Source organism: Berghia stephanieae, chromosome 4 (genome assembly GCF_034508935.2).
Source record: "Berghia stephanieae isolate SIO BIC M18660-M18661 chromosome 4, UCSD_Bste_1.3, whole genome shotgun sequence".
Lineage (NCBI taxonomy): Eukaryota > Metazoa > Mollusca > Gastropoda > Nudibranchia > Aeolidiidae > Berghia > Berghia stephanieae.
Genome location: NC_088363.1, coordinates 21,609,158 through 21,624,157, shown reverse-complemented (window position 1 = coordinate 21,624,157; position 15,000 = coordinate 21,609,158). Strand labels below are relative to the sequence as shown.

Below are 15,000 nucleotides of genomic sequence, written 5' to 3'. Positions count from 1 at the left end.
GTAAATAAACCCCTATTCAGTTAATAAAATAAGTGATTCTTGAATTGAATGGTTTTTAGAGCAACCCCGGTTACAGGTTTGTAAAAAGAAACGACTATGAAGGAGAACAACAATGTGTGGTTATGTGATCTAGTTGGGGGATCCGATAGCTCAGATGGTAGAGCACTCGCTTCACAATCAAAGGGACCGAGATCGATCCCGAGTGCAGTCGATATTTTTTCTGACCCCCTTGCCCATCCAGCAGTGAGTGAGTAGCCGGATCTGCTAGATCTATCCAAAGTCCTATCCAAAGGGTAGCAAACAAGTGCTATAGCCTGTTTCACGCTATGGAAGCCGGGATAAACTTCGACTCCAAGGGCCTAATGGCTCTGAAGGACTACTACTACTCTACTTTTATGTGGTCTAGTGGTATTACACTAGCTTTCAGATCGGAAGGTCCTGGGCTGGAGTCCCGCTCCGAGCGGCGCAAAGTTGAGTTCTTGGAAAACGCTCTTTACTCATATTCTCTCACCGTATTCAGGTGTAAAATGAGTACCTGGTCGTTAACATCATTGTCTCTTTCGGAAAAAAAATCAATATTATCCCCTAAGAGGCGTGATGCCTCGTCTTAATGTTTAGTGCTGCTGTTGGTTAGGGACCCTTTGTAAAGCGCTTTTAGCACGTCTCGTGGATTTTGACCTATATCAAAGCTCCACTCTTTTTCTTCTGTAAATGGAAGCATCCTCGTAAAATCTAAAAGGTATCGACCGTATATCGACCGGGTTTTTTAGCATTTTAACTTTCAAAATTCCAAACAAATAAACGACTACTTTTCCATCATTTGAAATGCGCCTAAGGCAATACAATCAATTTTCCATTTCATGAAAAGGTGAAGTTTTTTACGCTTGCATTGAATTGCAGGAATTACGATAACTTCACATTTGATCAATTTCTAGAAATAGATTGTCTATGTTCGGTTTGTTCTATTACCATTTCTCCCTGAGATAAGCGTTCAATAAAAAAGATATCTTTTCTAGATGTCTAAATGAAAAAGACATATCGAGTAAATCTGAACTTTGTGAGTAAATTGTTTAAAAAAACTAGAGCATTTATATTGCGCAATATCCTCTAAACGTGCTCAAAGCGATTTACAAGGGGACCCAAGCCAACAGCAATACTTAACACGTAGAACGAGTCATGACGCCTGTTGGGCGATAAAAATCAGAATGATAAAGTTATTGGCTGCATCGTAACCAATTTGACGATTTCCCTATGAATCATCAATATATAATTTTCAGTCTCTAATTTACACCGACATAACTGAATTCTGACGGTGAGTGATTTATGAATCGGCATTTCGTTTAACCCACTTTTCAACTAATTTGCGTTCCATTTTTTTTTACCCTGACTTCATCTAGTTGTAAATCATTTTAGTTTGTACTAGTATCAAGTATACAAACGAGAGTAAAGTGCATCGACAGTGATTGTGTATTGTAACTCACAGACAGACACACGCATATATACAAATAAACGTGCTCACGTTTACACTGAGACACGCATATGCACTAAAGATAACACACACACACACACACACACACACACCCACACACATATACCAATATATACACATATAAAATTAAACACATTTCCATTGAAACAACACACATAATATGCACTCCCTCTCTTTCACAAACACACGCTCTCTAACACACACACACACACACACACAGAAACATACACACATTTGCACTAAGAAACACATATTATGGTCATACACAGGTAGAAACTTACACAATATTTGTAGCGAAACACACAGTGGCTATAGACAATCAAACACAAGTTTCATAACCACAAACACAAGCACACACAAACATATATCTACTTATGCTTGCATCAACAACATTCTCCTCCAATCAATGAAAAGAAAATCAGAGTTGTATAATACAAAAAAAAAATGAAAATAAAATAAAAGAACTCAAACCCTTACCTCCCATCCCCATTACCCCCCCCCCCCCCATCCTCCTCTTCCCCCCCCCCCCACCCCCTTTCCCCGAAAGATAAAAAGAAACACACACAAATCCCTAAACGAAAATATAATTAAAAACCCCGAACAAAATTTTGTTTTACATCCCGAGGGATTAAACACATCTTTTATTTTTATTTTCTATCTTTATTTTTTTACACGGACATAGAGGCTCATTCATGAGAGGCTGCGTCCCAGTTCATCGTGGGAACGAACGAAAAATACGACGATAAACTGAGCGGGCGTGGCAATGACCACTTTCTCTATCGTTCGTTGTCTCTAATCGTCGTCTGCGCATCCTCTATAATGACTAAAACAGAAACATTAAAGAAAAGAAAACAAAAAATCAAACGAAGAGAACAGCAAAAAGCTTCAAAATCATAATAAAGATACCCAATGCAAGGACTGTAACATAATATACAATTACTGATCCGAGGTTCCTATCAGCATGTTTAATTAGCTAAAAATGTTCAACATGTCCAGCGGACATAATAATATTAATATAAGAATGCAAGTTATTTTCTTTATAAGATATTAATCAATTAGTTAATTAATCTTTTAAACATACTCAGGCGAAATTTAATCTGAGATACAATACAAGCCAGTTCCCCCAACACACATTCGCGGTATGTCTTTTCTTCAAGTCTTCACACACCAATTATATACAATTTGCTATATTTCTTTGTAACGAGTTCCGACATAATATTAATATAATTCTCTGCATCATTATTCTGTGTTGATTTAAAGTATAGGACAAAGGAAGCGGATGATTACAAATTAAAATAATTGAATTAAGTTTATAAAGATGATCATGAAAAAATGTAATAGTGATACACGGTACATATATATATATATATATATATATAATATATATATATATATATATATATATATATATATATATATATTTACTACATATATATGCTATAATGTCTGTGGTTTAAAGCCATTAATTATATTGACTTCAAGAGATGCTTGGAGCTAAAAAAGCTTTTCGTTATAATAGCCTTCAAGGACTTAATAGTAAAAAAAATGCTCATACATACAGTTTATACATTAGGCAGCGTGAGCTACTTCTTTACTAATCTGAAAAAGGTACCGAGTTTCTAATCACCGCTTTGTGTGGCTAGCAGTCACTCGTATAGTCATTTGCGCTTGTACCAAGAGAAGGAAGAGAAGAACCGCTCGTAAGTGATGGCTAGAAGACCTCGCTATAGCACAGAGGGCGGTACGAAGAAGAAAGAGAAGAAGAAGAAGAAGAAGAAGAAAGAAGAAAGAAGAAGAAGAAGAAAGAAGAAGAAGAAGAAGAAGAAGAAGAAGAAGAAGAAGAAGAAGAAGAAGAAGAAGAAGAAGAAGAAGAAAGAAGAAGAAGAAGAAGAAGAAGAAAGAAGAAGAGAAGAAAGAAGAAGAAGAAGAAGAAGAAGAAGAAGAAGAGAGAAGAAGAAGAAGAAGAAGAAAGAAGAAGAAGAAGAAGAAGAAGAAGAAGAAGAAGAAGAAGAAGAAGAAGAAGAAGAAGAAGAAGAAGAAGAAGAAAGAAGAAGAAGAAGAAGAAGAAGAAGAAGAAGAAGAAGAAGAAGAAGAAGAAGAAGAAGAAGAAGAAGAAGAAGAAGAAGAGAAGAAAGAAGAAGAAGAAGAAGAAGAAGAAGAAGAAGAAGAAGAGAAGAAGAAGAAGAAGAAGAAGAAAAGAAGAAGAAGAAGAAGAAGAAGAAGAAGAAGAAGAAGAAGAAGAAGAAGAAGAAGAAGAAGAAGAAGAAGAAGAAGAAGAAGAAGAAGAAAGAAGAAGAAGAAGAGAAGAAGAAAGAAGAAAAGAAGAAGAAGAAGAAGAAGAAGAAGAAAAAGAGAAAAGAAGAAGAAGAAGAAGAAGAAAAGAAGAAGAAGAAGAAGAAGAAGAAGAAAAGAAAAGAAGAAGAAGAAGAAGAAAGAAGAAGAAGAAGAAGAAGAAGAAGAAGAAGAAGAAAAGAAGAAGAAGAAGAAGAAGAAGAAAGAAGAAGAAGAAGAAGAAGAAGAAGAAGAAGAAGAAGAAGAAAAAGAGAAGAAGAAGAAGAAGAAGAAGAAGAAGAAGAAGAAGAAGAAGAAGAAGAAGAAGAAGAAGAAGAAGAAGAAGAAGAAGAAGAAGAAGAAGAAGAAGAAGTAGTGATGATGGATCATCCCTGTCAAAGAGATAAGCATGAGTTTTCAATTTCCTCTTTTTCCCTTTTCAAGTCAACGACTAGACATTTAACGATGCGTTAATAAAGTTAAGATTCTAAGCTGCAATCAGAATTTCGACCAGTTGATGCTAATTTTAATCGATCGATTTGGAGTTTGAAGTTTTCAATTTTGAGGAATTCTGGCAAGTTGAGCATCATTTCAGGGGCAGCATAGCTCAGTGGTACGGTCTTTTTATTCGTACCCGAAAGGTACGGAGTTCGATCACCCGCCGCTGCGCTGTGTGGCCTTGTGCAAGTCACCTCGCCCTAGCTCAATTTGAGGCGCTGCACTGCGGCTGACGCCTGGGTTATTCCAGTCTTCCCTTGGAATAGACCCTATAGACAAATTTCTCATATGGGATGAATAAAGGGAATTTTAATTATTTTTAAAAATTTTATTTTTATTTCAATCGATCGGTATTTCTGGGTAGAAGTCTTAGGTTTGATAAGTTCCAGTTCTGATTCGTTTAGGGCAATTTTAACCAATGTATATTTAAATAAAAGTTCTCTGATCAAAATAAAAATATGTTTTTGCTAAAGAGTCCTTACAGCAGGAAGTCACTGTAAGCAATGGCGCAGAATTTAAAATGATAACGGAAACAAACTAAAGAGTCCTTACAGCAGGAAGTCACTGTAAGCAATGGCGCAGAATTTAAAATGATAACGAAAACAAACTAAGATTGTTATCAAAGCGCGTATCAAAGTGTGAAATTAGGGAGCGGGCACTGGTGTAAGATAAAAATCGTGCGGCTATGTGGTCTAGTGGTATGAGACTCGCTTTCGGATCGGAAGGTCCTGGGTTCGAGCCTCGCGCTCGGCGCATAGTTGAGTCCTTGGAAAAGGCTCTTTACTCACATTCTCTCACCGTACTCAGGTGTAAAATGAGTACCTGGCCGTTAACAGCGTTGTCTTTGTCCGAAAAATTGTAATATCGCCTAACAGGCGGCATGTCCCGTCCTACATGTTAAATGTTGCTATTGGCCAGGGACCCCCTGTAAAGCGCTTTGAGCACATTTAGTGGATATTGCGCTATTTAAAAGCTCCTTTTTTTAAAATCTGAAAAAGTATGCATGAGACAATGCCAGACAAAGTAGAGAAGAAAAATACAAGGCTGCAAAGACAAATACACCAAAAAAATCTTGTATGTTTATTTCTCGCATTGTCTTGAGCTGTTTCATACACACTAGACTATTTTTTCAGATTTCCTCTTTTTGTAAGAGGCGCTTTGCTTTTTACATAATGTTTTTATCAATACATCTTTATCGACAAAATATGCACATACCGTCTTTTGGAATATTGTCTTTGTGCGGCATTCTGGTCAAGTGGTATGGCATTCGCTTTCAGACCGAAGGGTCCCGGGTTCGAGTCCCGCTCTGAACGACAGTCTTTTAGAAAAAGCTCTTTACTCACATTCTCTTATCTTACTCGGATGTAAATCAAGTATCCAGCCTTTAACAGAGGTGTCTCTGTCGGAAAAAATATAATATCGCCCTATAGGCGTAATGTCACATCCTAAATTTTTAGTGTTGTTGTTGGCAAGAGACGCATTGCAAATAGATAAATAAATAATAAATAAATAAATAAATAAATAAATAAATAAATAAATAAATAAATAAATAAATAAATTAATTGATTAAAACAACTCCTCGACCACCTGAGCACGATGAGAGAATGTGAGTAAAGAGCCTTTTCCAAGGACTCAACTATGCGTGTTCATAGCCGGACTCGAACCCAGGGTCTTCCGATCCGAAGACGAGTGTGATATCACACAAGGCCACATAGCCGCATAGTATGAGCCATGTTTACTCTCTACTTGTCAAACATCTTTTGACATTGAAGCGCTACTTTTGTGAAGTCTCTGATTAAACATTCAAGGTTACACACAGATTTGTGTGTTGGTCCGTTATACTTCCGGATGGCAATGTTGTGAGTTTCTTAGCCAAGCGCATACTATCTATATTATAGCATATGTAGAGTTAAATGATTAAACCATACAACGGTCAACCCAACCGTAAGCTTTGCGCTCTTTCCGGCGATTCCCTGATTCCGCCCTGATTATCGTTGCGTTATCTTCTGGAGCTAGGAGCTAAATTTCCAGTGAGAAAGGAATAAAGGGTATTTCGTATTTAAAAAAAAAGTTTTATTTCATCTTATAAATAATTGATCAAGATAATCACCTCACGTTCACACCCTTCAAAAACATAACAAATAAAAACCCAGAATAATTAAAAGAGAAATATCACGAAAGCAAAAATTAGTATGGTTAGTGACAATAAGCTGAGGTGGGATCAATATGTCTCCACGTTGAATGACTAGTTGCAATAAAAACAAGAGGACACGTAACACGGAATGACAGTGATTGTTTCCCTTTGTCTGAATTAATAAAGGCAAGGAAACATGACAAAAATAGGAAAAGCTATCTAGTTATGTTGTTAAATTGGGAAGGAACGAAGAGAAAAGAGAAATAAGAAGACGAGGGGAGGGAAGGAAGGATGTAGACAGAGAAAAAGGATAAGATAGTGGTTGTTTTATGGTGGCAATGAGGGGAAGGAAGTGGTTGAGGAGAAGGAGGAGGAGGAGGAGGAGGAGAGGAGGAGGAGGAGGAGGAGGAGGAGGAGAAGAAGAAGAAGAAGAAGAAGAAGAAGAAGAAGAAGAAGAAGAAGAAGAAGAAGAAGAAGAAGAAGAAGAAGAGTAAGAAGAAGAAGAAGAAGAAGAAGAAGAAGAAGAAGAAGAAGAAGAAGAAGAAGAAGAAGAAGAAGAGAAGAAGAAGAAGAAGAAGAAGAAGAAGAAGAAGATGAAGAAGAAGAAGAAGAAGAAGAAGAAGAAGAAGAAGAAGAAGAAGAAGAAGAAGAAGAAGAAGAAGAAGAAGAAGAAGAAGAAGAAGAAGAAGAAGAAGAAGAAGAAGAAAAAGACCACGAAGAAGAAGAAAAAGAAGAAGAAGAAGAAAAAGACCACGAAGAAGAAGAAAAAGAAGAAGAAGAAGAATAAGAAGATTTATCACGATTAAACCTGGCAGCATAAAATCAAAAGAAACGTGTAACAAATCATTGAGAAACACATTGACATTCATATACAATGAAAGTAATTTAATTTAACTTGTAACGAGAATCTTATCAGAGAAAAAAGCTCGGGAGCTGTCTTTTTAAATGAGCCCTATAGATAGAATGCCGTTGTTCTCTTTGAAAGTCAGAGGAGAGGTGAACATTGGTGCTGATTAAGACGTGGTATTCACATTATCATTTTCATGGATGCGTGGTCTTGTGGTATCGAATCGGAAGGTCCTGGGTTCGAGTCCCGCTTCTTTGAGCGGCGCATAGTTGAGTCCTTGGAAAAAAGCTTTTTACTCCCATTCTCTAACTGTGCTCGGGGTGTAAACTGAGTACCTGAGCGTCAAGAGCATTGTCTCTGTCGGAAAAAAAAAATTAATATCGCCTAATAAGCGTCGTGTCTCGTCCTACATGTTAAGTTTTGCTGTTGGCTTGCGACCCCATGTAAAGCATGTTTAGTGGAAATTGCGCTATATAAATGGGATATTTTTTAATAAAGAAAATAAACTAAATATCCGATATCTGGGTCACTCCGACGTAATACCGGATTGACGCGATGGGTTTCATGCGACGTGCACTTATTTGCAGGTCTGATCACTCAATTCCTTATGGGCTCATTGTTGTAATATGGAAATCTAAAAAATAAATGACGCAAAACATTGTCCATTAAAACCATGTTAAATTAGGCCCATATAAGGGTTCGGACGACAGACCTGCATATATGTAAACCTCGGTTTCATATTAATTAATTTCAAATTGAAGATCACGAATCACGAAAATAGTTCAGAAGAGAAAAATTGAAGAACTCAGTTCTAAAAGTATTTAAATTACGTTTTGATGATTTTTCGACCAGTCAGTGATAAACTTAAAGCATAAAAGCACCTTGGTTCACTCACCAACTATTTTCATGAGTCACATATCTCAATGCTAAAAATATTTCGTATATTCTCTAGAGCCGAATCTAAATGTTTACTTCCATTTTCTCAAAATTGATGCTGCTGGTGGTGTTAATGAAATGATGGTGATAATGATGATGATGATGATGATGATGATGATGATGATGAAGATGATGATGATGATGATGATGATGATGATGATGATGATGATGATGATGATAATGATAGGAATGAATGTGATGATAATGATAGTGATGATGATACTGATTGTGATGATGTTAATGATGGTGATGGTGATGATGGTGATGATTAGATGGTGATGGTGATGATGATGATGATGATGATGATGATGATGATGATGATGATGAGGAGGAGGAGGTGATAATGATGATGATAATGAAATGATGATGATGATGATGATGATGATGATGATGATGATGATAATAAGGATGGTGTTGATGATGGTGATAACGATTAAGATTGGTGATGATGGTGATGATAATGATAATTATATTCGTCATCTATTCCATGTAAATGTTAACCTATTGTTATTTCTTTTCGTTCCTATGAGCCGAGTGCTCATAGCAACAGCCTTTTCAATCTAATATCTAATCTTCATTTGCTAACTTTGAAAGATTTATTAAAATGTAATTTTTATTGCATTCAACCAGTGCTGTCCCTGCAAAATTCTACCTGCTTTTATCAAATGATAACACATCCTTATGTCATTTGGAGACATATATCATTTCATATCGTATCATTATGCGGAGGGGATAGGAAACTATTAAAAACTTGAGATTTTACACAGCGCAATATTCACTAAACGTGCTCAAAGCGCTTTACAAGGGGTCCCTAGCAAACAGCAACACGTAACATGTAGAACGAGACATGACGCTTGTTTGGCGATATTACACTTTTTTTCCGACATAGACAACGCGTAAAATTTCTCCTTAAGGCAATTTTGAAATTCTGATAATTATATTTTTATAACACAACAATAAAATAAAGACTTATTTTTACTTATCCTCTTGGTGCTTCACTTGCATATCAGGCCAAATAAAGACTTATGGTTTGTAAAAATAGATGGGGTATGTGAAGACATTTTGTAAGAAAAAGCTCATTAAATAGATAGGTGAATTTTGTACATACAAATTGAACAGTTATACAAAATATGAGATAGTACCTCATCAACAATGATTTCGAAGGCATTTTGAGGTAAAGATGCAACTCATTTCATTTGTATAGCACTCACATCCTATCTCATGTTGTGAGCATCATATTACCTAGAAAAATTCTGCGTGCTCAAATTTTTGCGTGTTTGACGGAACAGATGTAAACAAGCTCACACTATTGTAAACAAAAGAGAAGATGTTTATAGTAATGGCAATCAAGGGTTATGGAGATTGATTTATAATTGACACTCTCATCAGGTAGCAATCTGGCCAGCTTCGGCATAATGGAAACACCTGCCAATTGATGTTATATGTTTAGGTAAAATACTCACAACACCCGCTAGCCTGATAAAATTTACCAACACACAAAAATATTATGTTGTACCTTAAACGTTTATGGACTGATTACTACAATTAAGTGAGAACTACTTACAAAAATGGATGCCTAAAAACTATAACAAAGCTGAGTGACGTTAGTTTCATTAATTCTTTAGATAGTATGCGCTTGGCTAAGAAGCTCACAACATTGCCATCCGGAAGTATATAGGAAACACAAAAATATGTGTAACCTTGAACGTTTGGTGAGAATTACTCATAAACGCGGATGGCAAAAACCAATAATAAAGAACTGAGTGACGTCAACTTCATTCTATTTATATGGAAACACGGGGGAAGACATAGCAGAGTCACATTTTTACTATTTTGAAAACATATTTTTTCCAATATTATGATATGAACATTTAAAAAAATTGTTTTAGAATAATATGGATTATTTTTACTATCTAAAAATGCTAACTCAAAATAAAGCACTCTTTGAAAGATATTTTAAATCTATGTTATATAACGGCGTCCCTTCTTGTCACAAAAGTTAGGCAATGTTAAACGGGAAAATCATGGTCCCGACGTTGCTTCCTTGGATACGGCACTTTACAAATAATACCCCACTCGACTCAGGTGTGAATGAGTACTTGCCTGCAGGTAGTGACGGATATTGAAAGAGTGTTTGTACAAAAAAGGACTATATTATTCAATGAAAATAATATTGTGCCTGTTGGGGGATAAATGAACATTGTGAAGCGCACTGAGAATGGCTAACTCATAACAAATATATAAATGTTGATCTGTCTATCTATCTATCTATCTATCTATCTATCTATCTATCTATCTATCTATCTATCTATCTATCTATCTATCTATCTATCTATCTATCTATCTATCTATCTATCTATCTATCTATCTATCTATATATCTATCTATCAATCTATCTTATCTATCTATCTATCCATCCATCAATCTATCTATATATCGAAATATTTATCTATCTATCTGTATATCTATCTATCTATCTATCTATTTATCTATCTATCTATATTATATATATATATATATCTAATATATATATATATACATACACACACACACACACACACATATATATATATATATATATATATATATATATATATATATATATATATATAACATATACCGATAGATGTAATTTTCTATCATCGAAATTGCTCCATAACCAAATTATTGTGTGAGTTGATATCTATTTCCATTCAAATCAATACAAACAATGGTGTTCTTGATCTAAACCATGCCGTGACAAACAGAGATCTATATCATATAATTGCTTCTATAGGTGTCATCTCGTATAACCGGACGTGCAAATTAAAACGTGTCGCTTGAACAAATTTACGACCCATAACAGCCAATGCATCACGGGACAGGCAAATCATTTGTTTCTATTACGAAAGATTCAATTTTCCCATTTATTTTCTTTATCGCTTTCGCCAATGATTTGTAAAATTTGATGAAAGCATACAGGAAAAGAGAAGAAAAAGGGAAAGAATGGTAATAAATGCCACTAACAACATATGATGGTAATGCTTATAATAGTGGTATGATACCAGTAAAAACCACGATGCACCAATGGTAAAAGCAACGATATTTTGAAAAATGTATTTGATTTCTATTTAAAATTATGACCTGTGGTAATCCGATTAATAATGTCAAATAACAACTTAAACTAATTCAAAATGGTAGCCGTTCTTGTTATAAATCATTTACAACTTGATTTATCATGTTTTTTTGTGTGATACTTTATAGATATAGACCCCTATGTTTCTTTTGTAAGATTTTAGTATACCGTATTCTTTGATACTGATCAACCTTACCCAAACCATATTTCTGATATGCATCTTATGGAAGGAACGAAATTGACGCCACTCAGCTCTTTGTTATTGTTTTTAAGACATTGTTAAAAGGAAAACTTATTCCAGAAGTTATCCCAATCGGCATTTTGGTTTCCAACGAGACGGGGTAAATTTCTACTCTAGTCACACAACACTGCTAAAAACAGACGCAAGTCTGGAAACTTCGATATCATGATTTTTTATGACTTTGGTATAACCGGCATAGTGTCTTAACAAATCATAGATTTTTAATCAAACTTAGCAACTATTGACTTAAGGTATTGTTCTTGTTGTTTGCAAATTTTCGACGATTTCTAATTTCTTCTTCATATTGCGTCACATTTATTTCTTTTTTTTTTTCTCGCACCCTAAATAATAGGCTATAAGAAACATCTGTCATGAACCATTAAACACACCAATGTGTTAATTATAGCATATCGTGGTGTCCTAATGTCCAATAGTTAAATATATTTGGTTGGAGAAAGATTGACTTAAGAATAACCAATATATCTCATGTCACACGTTGAATGGTGCGTTATGGTTTCATTTTTGATAAATAATAAAAACAAAAAACTACAACATTTATATCGTGGAATATCTCCTAAACGTGCTCAAAGCGGTTTATAATGAGTACCCTTGCCAAAAGTAACACAAATATGATACATGACCCCTGTTAGGCGATAGTACAATTTGTTAGACAGAGACAACACTGTTAACGGAGAGGTACTCATTTTACGCCTGAGTACGGTGAGGAAATGTGAGTAAAGAGCCTTTTCCAATGACTCATGCGTCGCTCAACGCGGAATTCGAACCCTAGACCTTCCGATTCGAAGGTGAGTGCCATACCAAGAGATAACATTATAGCCGCAAAAGAAAATCCACTTTTTACCACCCCCTGTTAAACCGCTAGCCTCACTTACCGCAAACGTTTTGCATAGAACGAATCGTTTATCTATATTATAAAAATGCCAAAATCTCGTTTTCGCGCCATCCGCCATTCGCCAACACAATGAGGAAAACGTTTCATATAGAAATAATAGAAAAATACTTGTTATAACGCCAGTGCTTCTCAACAAAATTTGTCTTCCAACTTTTTTGATCAAGATGAAAAATAAATCTGTCTTTTTTATTTTTTTGGTGTATAATAGCTGTTTAGTCCTAGTTATTAAAAGTATGATTTCTAATTAGAGTTCGGATGGTGATTCCAAATACTGGAATAGTCCTGTACAGCATTGACCTTATTCATTATACCACCATACTCGTTATATCACCAGATTTGCATGGCGGTATGACGAGATTCCACTGTATATGATCGTAGCCTTCCACTTAAACGTTAAAGGTTACACATAGTTTTGAGTGTACATTGCGATATCCGGCTGGATTAATAGTCTGATTGCTATAATTTAGTGAGAGGTAGTCACAAAAATAGCTGTCTTAAAAACAATAATAAAAAGCTTAGTGACGTCAAGTCCGACCCTTCAGTATTTTGACGTCATTTTTTGGCCACTACCAGGCTATTGATGCCGATAATTACGATCCGATCAATTCGTCCTGCAGTGATTGGATTACTATCTAGATCTGACTCATGTCCAGGGTACCATGACATTGAGGTAGACGGAATCACATCAAGGCGTGACGAGAATTGATCGTTACTGTCTGTTTCACTACAGTGAATACTATGGGATAACTTGAGATTTATCTAGGTTAGGATAATAGGCAGAACAGAAACATTGAGATTAAAGGATTGGAAGTAAACAGAAATAAAGATAAAGTAAGTAGGCGCCCACACGGACACAAACACACAGATAGATAGATAGATAGATAGATAGATAGATAGATATATAGAGAGAGAGAGTGAGAGAGAGATAGAGATAGAGATAGATAGATAGATAGAGATAGATAGATAGATAGATAGATAGATAGAGAGAGAGAGAGAGAGAGAGAGAGAGAGAGAGAGAGAGAGAGAGAGAGAGAAAGAGAGAGAGAATAAGCAGTAATCTACAAAGCAATATCTCGGGCAGTATTTCTCCCATAGTTGGTTATTAGCAAATAAACGGCTTTGATCTCACGAATGATTTATGAGAAAAACCATAAAAACGGCTCACAAACGGGAAATCAAAATCTGTCAACGTCATGACATCAGAAAAGCTGTGAGAGAAACATGATATTCTTTTAATCACCAAGGTCTGAGAGAAAGGTCATTGAAAAGAAGATAGAATTGCGAAGACAAAAAGGTAAAATGAATAAAATAAATTGAAATTAAGGAGAAAGATCGTGCAGAATCTAAGAAGAAGTAGCATTAATATATAAATTAAAAAAAAAATCCAATCTAACTAAAATGCCAAAAAAAAAAAAAATACAAACATAAAAGAAAACAACAAAAACAAAAACAAAAACAAAAAACAAACCAAATAAAAATACAAACATTAAAACAACAAAACAACAAAACAAAAAAAAAACAAAAAAAAAAACAAAACAAAAACAAACAAAACAGAAAAAAACACAACAAAAAAATCAAACAAACAAACAAAAGAAAAACAACACACAAACCAACAAAACATTACAGAAATCTTCCGCAAATGTAAAAAAAACCCCAGAACAAACAACCGAACAATAAATAAACAAACAACAAACAAACAAAGATTTGTATGGTGAAATAAACACTGAACGTGTTCAATCACTTAACAAGGGGCTCGTAGCCAAGACAACATTTTGCATGTGGGGCAAGACATAACACCTGTGAGACATTATTACAATTCTTTCGACAAAGACAGATTTTACCCCGGCCAGGTACTAATTTTATACCTGAGTGCGGTGATGGAATGTGAGTTAAGACTATGTCAATGACTCAACTTTGCGACGTCTAGAACGGGACTCGAACCAGAGACCTTGCGGTTTGAAGGTGTCTAGACAACAAATTCGAATATTGTATCATAAAAAATCGGATAATCGAATAAATAAGAAAAGAAATGAAAATTTAAAAACAACGACAACAAAAAAATAAAAACAAACAGACAAAGAAACAAAGAAAGAAAACAAAACAAACAAAAAAAAAAAAAAAAAAAAAAAAACAACCATAAAAAACAATATATCTATCTTTCTATCTATCCATCTATCTATCTATCTATCTATCTATCTATCTATCTATCTATCTATCTATCTATCTATCTATCTATCTATCTATCTATCTATCTATCTATCTATCTATCTGTCTATTACTTAGACAATGATGTGCCTTTTATTTTGCCTACATTATTGTTTCGATTGTTTCTCACTATATCATCAGGGCAAATTGAAATGTGTGTGTAAGTGTATGTGTGTGTGTGTGTGTGTGCGTGTGTGTGTTTAGGGGTTATTGCGGTGTATTGTTCATAGTAAAGATTTTCTTCTGTGTTAAATATGTTTAATGTTCTTGATGTGGTAAAGGACCCACATCAGGGAACACTAAACAGAAAAAAGAACATATTTAACACATGTCCATACAGGAAAAAAACTT

At 35.0% G+C, this 15,000-nt stretch overlaps 1 protein-coding gene across 1 annotated transcript in view; it reads right to left on the bottom strand.

Moving 5' to 3' along the window:
• LOC144970224 (uncharacterized) overlaps positions 1-15,000 on the bottom strand; it is a 74,913-nt gene that overhangs the window by 45,246 nt on the left and 14,667 nt on the right. The gene's annotated exons all lie outside the window — the stretch shown is intronic.